The sequence below is a fragment of the Podarcis erhardii genome (assembly GCF_964252035.2).
Source record: "Podarcis erhardii genome assembly, chromosome: 5".
Classification (NCBI taxonomy): Eukaryota; Metazoa; Chordata; class Lepidosauria; order Squamata; family Lacertidae; genus Podarcis; species Podarcis erhardii.
This window is the reverse complement of record NC_138509.1, coordinates 27580149-27588606: the sequence shown is the minus strand read 5'-3', so window position 1 is coordinate 27588606 and position 8458 is coordinate 27580149. Positions and strand designations below refer to the sequence as shown.

At 38.4% G+C, this 8458-nt stretch overlaps 1 long non-coding RNA gene across 1 annotated transcript; it reads left to right on the top strand.

Moving 5' to 3' along the window:
- Window positions 1–644: 644 nt before the first annotated feature.
- On the top strand, window positions 645–4378 carry LOC309341651. The gene is made up of 2 exons (XR_014156498.1): window positions 645–913; window positions 946–4378. It is a non-coding gene; the product is annotated as an uncharacterized lncRNA (long non-coding RNA).
- The last annotated feature ends 4080 nt before the right edge of the window (window positions 4379–8458 follow it).

The following is an 8458-nucleotide window of genomic DNA, read 5'->3' as shown; positions in this document are numbered from 1 at the left end:
TTCATTATAAATCTTTTCCCACAAGTCTTGGGGCAGGTCCACCACATATAATAGATGGTACCTTCTTTTTCTTTACATTTCCAACATAGGTTGTCACTATTATGATAAATCTTTGCTAATTTCACAGGAGTCAGATACCATCTATACATCATTTTCATTAAGTTTTCCTTTAACACTGTACATGCAGTGAACTTGACCCCTTTCTTCCACAATCTTTCCCAATACTCAGACATTATGTTAATGTCCTACATCTCTTGCCCAATCTATCATCACTGATTTAACTTGTTCATCCTTTGTATGCCACTCCAACAATAAGTTATACATTTTTGACAAATTTTTAACTTTAGAATCCAGTGGCTTTGTCTCCAACTTAGATTTTTCAGAAGCAAAACCATTTTTCTTATCTAATTTGTATAATTCATTAATCTGGTGATAATATAGCCAATTTAACTTATCTTTAACTTGATCAAATGGTTTTAGTTTGTATCCTTCTTTATCCTTCAATAATAAATCTGAATATATCAACCATTTGATATCCATGTTTAACTTTTGCTGGGCCTTCGCCCAGCAAAATCATGTAATTTCCTAATTTTAATTTTAATTATTTTAATTTTAATTTTAATTATTAAAATCATGTAATTTCCTAATTACATGATTTTAAAATGCATTATGGGCCTTTACTTTATCGTACCATAAATATGCATGCCATCCAAACACATTATCAAATCCCTCTAAATCTAAAACATCAGTATCTTCCAGTTGTACTTTCGTAGATTATTTTAGACAAGAGCCTAGGTTCAAATTTACAGCATGTTAGCATTCCACATTAATAGTTAAAGGTGTGTTTCCATCAGCTGTCTTGCATCATTTCTAACACTGAAGGGGGGGTTTGATTTTCTACTCTCTCTCTTGTGTACGAAAGGAAAGGAAAGGAAAAGAAAAAAGAAAAGAAAAGAAAAGAAAAGAAAAGAAAAGAAAAGAAAAGAAAAGAAAAGAAGGAGTTAGATGGAGAGATACAAGCATTGCAAACTGTTCACATGCTTGGGTCTCTGGATGTTTGCTTTGAGGTACCAGGAAGTTTAATGTATCCCAGGGATTATAAAGAGGTTGTGCTTCCTTGTTATTAGCTCTTACACCAACAACATTTTGCAATAAACTGATGCCTCATCTTGCAAATACTTCAGTTTCCTCCTTTTTCTCATTCAACATAAAATAGATAATAGTAACACATCATACTCAAGTTTGAGTTTAGTAGAGAGGAAAACAGGCATGAGGGAACTTCGTTATGGCCCCTTGATTTTTTTTATTTTTAGGAAATCAGCAGAGCTCTATTCATGTAAAACATGTGAAATACACAAACATTTGAGTTCAAATTCACTAGCTTGGAATTTATGACTTGACAATTTAAGATAATCAGTTAGCATATTTTATTTATTTATTTATTTATTATTTATTTATTGGGTACATGTACTGCCTTTGTGCCAAGGCACCCAAGGTGGTTTGCAATTTTAAAATACTAAAACAAATATATGAAATAAAATTTATGGTTGACCCTGTGACAGGAGAGAGGAAAGTCCAACTGGGGTAGCCCCTGATGTTGTCTTCGCTTGTCTGCCTTTTGCTCTTCTTTTCCCCCAAATTCAAATTTCATAGTGAACCATGGGTTTAGAGCCTTAGAACCTTATTTTTGCATCCAAAACTTCAGTTTCATGAATTTTTTGGTTGCTCTCAGATATGTGGGGGAAATGATTCTTGCAAATCTCCTGGTGAAAGCTTCAGCACTTCAAATCATGTATGTATTGCAGCCCATATAACTTCCCTGCTTGAAGCTGCCCTACATTTCCTTGACAAGCTTAGAAGTGATCCCAGTTTTCTCTTTGTCTCTTCAGTATGCAGCTTGAAGCATACATTTGGGCTCTGCACATTAAGTTTTTTTAACATGCTGATATGTTTGGTTGCTCGATTTTTCCTAAGGTGCATTGACTCAGGTGTTCTTTGAAAAAGGGCTGCATTTCACTTATACCACTACATATTTTACTGCCTGAGATCTGACCCACTACTAATTAAGTAGCATCTTTTGATTATCCATAACCATGATGCACTTAGCAATACAGCTGCAGACTGATGAATTCTAGTTAAATTCCACGTAGGTTGGGTTGTTAGATACAATGGCAGTCAAATTGCTACTGTCAAGCAGCTTACATTTCTTACATTTCTTTCAGCTTTATTAGCTCCCTTCCGCTCTTCGCTGACTGAACTGCAGTTTTGAGATTGTTCTGGTATAAACAGATGACCTTGTTGCAAATCCTAAAGTGTATTGATTCATGGTTTGAAGTATCTGGGTTTGAAGCGGACAAAGCAGACCATCTGAGAACAAATTACTATATTAAAAGGGGTAAATTTATTAGAAATAACACAGATGTTCTTTGGGCTTTTCCCTTTCCTTGAACTCATACAAAAAAATTCCAAACAGGTAGTCGTGAGACTTGAAGTTAACAGGGAACCAGGCAGAGGACCTTCTCAGTAGTGTCACCCATCCTGTGGAATGTCCTGCCATCAGATGTCAAGGAGGTAAATAACTACAACTTTTAGAAGACATCTGAAGGCAGCCCTATGTAGGGAAGTTTTTCATGTTTTATTATGCTTTTGTATTTGTTGGAAGCCGCCCAGTGTGGTTGGGGCAACCCAGTCAGATGTGCTGGTTATTTGTTGTTGTTGTTATTATTATTATTATTATTAGTCTGGTATAGGAAGAACATTTTAAAAATGAAGGTTTGCTATGGCATTAATGATTGTGGACTAGAGCGCACTTAATCAGATTTGAAGTGATTTTGAGAACTTGTAGCTTGGTCCATATGTATGTGAAGTTTTTGTAAAAGGCGAAAAAATTATACGATCTGAAGAGAAACCAGAGTATCACGTTTTTGGATAAGTAACACAACACTGGCTGTTTAGCTGACCATTCAGTTCAATTTGTTTCTGGGCAGGTTCAATGATGCCTCAAAGCAAGTGTGACCCCACACTTTCCAGTCACTTTCTTAATTGTAAAAATCCTTTTTGGGGAAATGGGCTAGTTATGCAAGGCCTCTCAATCAACAATAATTGCACAGCCTGAATTTGCTGATATGTGACTGAATCCCACCCCAAAATAGCAGCAGTCTAGAAGCACCTTCAGCATGGATTTTTCCTATGAGATGATTGCAGAAGTCACCCGGGGGGGGGGTGGAGAGAAAGCAGTCGTCTGAATGATGTTTTCATCCAGTTAAATGGTTTTTCTTCTGGTACACAGTGGTATTTGGGAAATTAAATATAAACCAGATGCCCATGTTTCATTTTGGGGTTGGGAAACTTTTTCAATCCAAGGGCTGCGCTTCCTTCTGGGGGGCCTCCCAGTAGCCACATGCCACTAGAGGGCAGGGCCAGAGGCTAAAGTGAGTGGAGCAATGACTAGAAATTTTACCTTTGTACAGTAGACTACTTTTTAAATGTGTGTACTCACACCTCCTGGCAAGCAAGGGTGGTTATCAGAGTTCAGTTGAGCATTCTAGCCATTGAGACTCAAGGAGGCCAGCAAGGATAGTCCCAAGGACCAGATTGAGAAGCCTGGATGGCCCCTCACTCCTGCTGCGTATCAAAATACAGATTCTTTCCATCAGTAGCTTGTGTTGTGTTGCTAAATTGCCATGCTTGGCTCTGAGTAAAATGAAAACATAGGGACACAGGTGCCACTGTGGTCTAAACCACTGAACCTCTTGGGCTTGCCGATCAGAATGTCAGTGGTTTGAATCCCCGCAACAGCAGTTCAGAAGCATGCCAGTGCAAGTAAATAAATAGGTACCGCTTCAGCGGGAAGGTAAACAGCGTTTCCGTGTGTTCTGGTTTCTATCACGGTGTTCTATTACGCCAGAAGCGGTTTAGTCATGCTGGCCACATGACCCAGAAAGCTTGTCTGTGGACCAATGCCGGCTCCCTCAACCTGAAAGTATAATGACTGGACTTAACCGTCCAGAGGTCCTTTTACCTTTTACCTAGCCAGTCTCCAGACCTTAATCCCATCAAAAATCTGTGGAGGGAGCTGAAGGTTTGAGTAGCTACACATCAGCCTCGAAATCTTACTGACTTAGAGAGGATCTGCAAAGAGCAAGTGGGACAAAATACCTCCTGAGATGTGTGCAAACCTGGTGGCCACCTCCAAGAAACGTCTGATCTCTGTAATTGCCAGCAAGGGTTTTGCCACCAAGTACTAAGTTATCTTTTGCAAAGGGATCAAATACTTATTTCACTCATTATAATGCACATCAATCTCTGACTTTTGTCTTCTGGGGGTTTTCCTGTTGTTATTCTATCTCTCACAGCTACAATAAACCTACCATTAAAATTATGGACTGGTCATTTCTTCATCAGAGGGCAAACTGGCAAATTTAGCAGGGGATCAAATACTTTCCCCCCTCACTGTATAAAGATCTGGTTGACCCAAGAAGTTCCTTTTGTGAGAATGTACTATACAGAACTGCAAGAGTTTAAGAAGTTCTGAGATTAGGAAATTCTGAGATTATCTTCACTTACCTGAGAGTAAGCTTTATTGAATTCAGTGCAATTTACTTCTTAGTAGACACACACAAGACTGCTGTGAAGTTCTCTTTTGTTATATGGCAAATAATAGAAATAGAGCTGTAATTTAACCAATATGCTAATTTTAGACTAGATAATTTTTAATTATTAGGGCTGCAAGCTAAAGGCAGACTTGCTACCCCCTCCCTCTGGCTATTTCTGTTTTGGTTTCCTTAAAAGAAAATGAAAAATAAAATGCTGAAAATGACCTATCCTAACAATGTATTAAAGCTTTTGTCTATTAAATTGCATGTTAATCTCACACTTTTTTCAATATCTCAAGAAGACACTTATATTAGATTTTGAGAAGATGCACAATTATTTAAATTCAATTGATCTATCAGTTCAAAGACAGATGATTAATCAACAAGTTTTTTTTTAATTTGTTGATAGCCTTTTTTTTTAATTAAGGAAGTATTTGTTTGTTACTCTTCCAAAGAGTTCTATTGAAAGTTTCACAACCATGTTAGGAGAAAGTGTCAATTTGCCTCAAATTGGACTATTAAAGACCAATCATTGTCCTACGGTCCCTGTCATTTAGGAACTTCCTGCATCCCCAGTGTTGTCAGAGTGGAATTTTAGAGTAGGAGGAAAGTGTTTAGCTGCTCTTTTACCTGTTGAAAGCATCTTTTGACAGACACGATGAGGCAGCTCCATTTGACTGTTGCCTCCTTAAGAATCAGATTCTTCAGCCCACACTTTGCTTGGCGTTGACTACTCCTTTATTGACTCTTTGTGCCTTTGAATTTTGCCTGGACTGTGCATTTTCTGTTAAGCACCAGCTGAAGACAAGCTCCTCAGTTGTGGCATTATAGAAAAGCCCACATAACCTCCCACACAGTGACTTCCTCAAAGAGAAAAACGGGGATGCCTTTTTCTTTGAAGAAGCACTTTTCAAACAAAAGGGATTTCCCTATGTGCTGATGGGACTACCCATCTTTTTTTTCTTCTTCTTTTTTGCCACACACGGGCAGCAATCCTGCTGCTGTGTCCAGCTGAATTTGGAAAGCCTTCAGGGTGAGCAAATTTCAGGACTCTTCTCTATCTAAGCATCTATATATTTAAAAGCTTTCTTTGAGGAGGCAAATACTACAAAGCTAATCTATGAAGCATATATTAATTATGCTCTTTGTTGTTGGGGAGAAAAGTAAAAAATGTTCTCCAAGGGACCCTCTAGTCCACCTTTGTAGTGAGCATTCATCTTGATTTGCTTCTACCAAAATATCCCAAAAGTTGAGAATTCTTCATTAAGGAATTCCCAAGTTATTACAATTTTCTGAGCAGAAAACAGGCTGTTAAGCCTATTTATATCTGTGGTATAGAGACGCCTTTATAATTTTTGTTCCATCCCAAGGTGGGTGTGTTTTGTTGCTTACTAACTCTTGGTCAAATTAGACGCAATAGGTCAGCCATATGCAGTGCCCCCCCCATTTGACATGGTGTAGGAGAGAGTTCTGTAATTTTTACTCAACAGGGAGGGAGAATTAAACCCTATGCCTCTCCCATCTTCCTTGGCTGGGCCCAATTATTTCAAGCAGTCCTGCACTACCATCCTTGCACAGTTCACTTCTAGTATCAGGGCTGGACTGGGAGAAAATTACTTGAAGCCACAGAGTACAGTGAGGTAAGAGGCTATAGTCTTGTTTCTCCCTTACCCACATGTGTCACTGGCTGTAAACATGTAAAAACAACAGCGCAAATGTGATTTTGGCATGGTTTCACCCATTTGTTGGCATATCTTTGGACACCTCTCAAGTTATCATTGTCAAACTCAGCACAACGGTTCCTGAGGTGAAGGCAACAGCCTTCATAGATGTTTGGATGGTGGGCATCATTTTGACTCAAGATGGCGGACCAAAATGTGATAGTGTCATTGGAGCCAAACTCACAATTAAGAATATTAATAAATGTACTTAATAAATGGTGGTGGTGGTGATTATCCCAGGGGCATAGATTCTAAAATCTAGACAGAATAAAGAGTTAATCTGAACACTTTCTGCCCACCACAGAAACCCTTGTTATGACTTTTGCCCTAACTCCCCACTTCCTTCCTCCAGTTTGGAAACGGAATGACATGAATAAAACCCATCATAATTAGCACTGGCACACATAACTGCTGAATCTCCAACTTGGCTTTGGGGTGGGAAGAAAACCAAATGGCTGAAGTTGTGAGAGTCCCTTTTCCTTGGAGTTGCTCTTCCTCCATCTTTAACTCTCCCTTGCGAGTTTTCTCCTCAAACCATCAATACAACAGCAGAGCAATATTACCTCATCAGTCATGATTTACTTAATGTTTTCTGAATTTAGTAATTTTTGATTAAAATTTAATGCGAACATATCATATCATACGCCACATATATTATTGCAGCCATTAATCAAGTAACCTTATTAATGAAATGTCGGAAGGCTGGGTGAAAAAGCAGCTGAAAGCTTGATATATGTTTGGCACAGTTCTGTGAGTGATTACTGGGGGCGGGGGGGGGGTGCATTGAAACCGATTGTACCAAGCTTCATTAATATACATTTACCATCTTCTGTGTATTGTATCATCAGATATTTTAACCTTAGTTAAGTCTGATCCTTAATTTGCTGAAAGACACTAAATATTAATAATATTGAAAAATACGAAGTATACGGTTAGCTCACATAATGCCAAAATGATTCATGCCACATCTTAATGCCTCTGTAGCAAAATACGTACCAGGAAGGTTGTCAGAGTTAATGGATCATTTTTTGTATATATATGTGTGTGTGTTTTGTTTTAGGTGGAATAACAAATGTTTTATGCATGCCTCTCTAAACCTCAAATTAAAACAAATGAACACGCTATTTTTACTTTCTTTTAAAAGGGGGCCAACGCAGCATGACTGGATTCATCAAAACAAATACACATTATAAGAAATGCAGAACCGCCACCAACAAAGCAATCTCAGAGCCACCCCTCACCAGCCTTCCTATATATGTAGTTTCAGGACAAGGTTGTGTCCTGTTGTCATTGCACTGCACGTTTTCTTGTCCGTGGCTTTACATGGGCTGGCAAGGGTGGGTGAAGAAATGAAACTTACAGTACTCAGTGACATCAGGGCATGGGGTAGTTCGTGCTACATGTTATCAAGGTTTGGGGAAGGGGAGAACTTGGCAGAGGGCTGCCATTTACACTAGTGCTCTTACCATGTGTAGTTGCTGGAATATTACTCAGGGTGGAACACAATACTCAGCTAGATGGACCATCCCCACCCCCACCCCCCGGAACGGTGCTTCCATTTTGGTGGAAATAGTAGTTTTCCTCCTCAGATAATAGCAAATTCACAGAGAGGGAGTGACAACAGAACTACAGCATGTGGTCTTGATCTTGACTATTCCAATTCCCCACTCCCCTTTTTATAACTGCTGTTTTAAAATGTAAAAACGATTACATATGTTGATACAGGCTCAGTTTGTTGATATAATCTTGGGTGGTGGTGTAGCGTTCAACTTTATTGCACAAACTTTGTGGTTTACACTGTCAAAAAGTATCAAGAAAGTTTGAATCCTGTAGGATTAGTCTTTTCAAGTGTCAGTGCAAAAAACATAAGCAATAGTATTTATTATTATTTTATTAAATTTATCAGTTGCTTGCAAGTCTCTGAATAACTTACATAAAGCACAATATAAAATCAGAAACAAAACCAATACATGCCTATCCAGTCAAAGGTTAGCTCATAATAACTATTACAGCTGTTACCATTAATAATTACTGTCCTTTTGGAATTACTGTAGCTTTCTGTGACTTTACAGCAATACTTGGAGCTAACTAACTCCTCAACACAGTTGCTTTTTGTAAATATAGGTGAGTTCATTTTGCCAC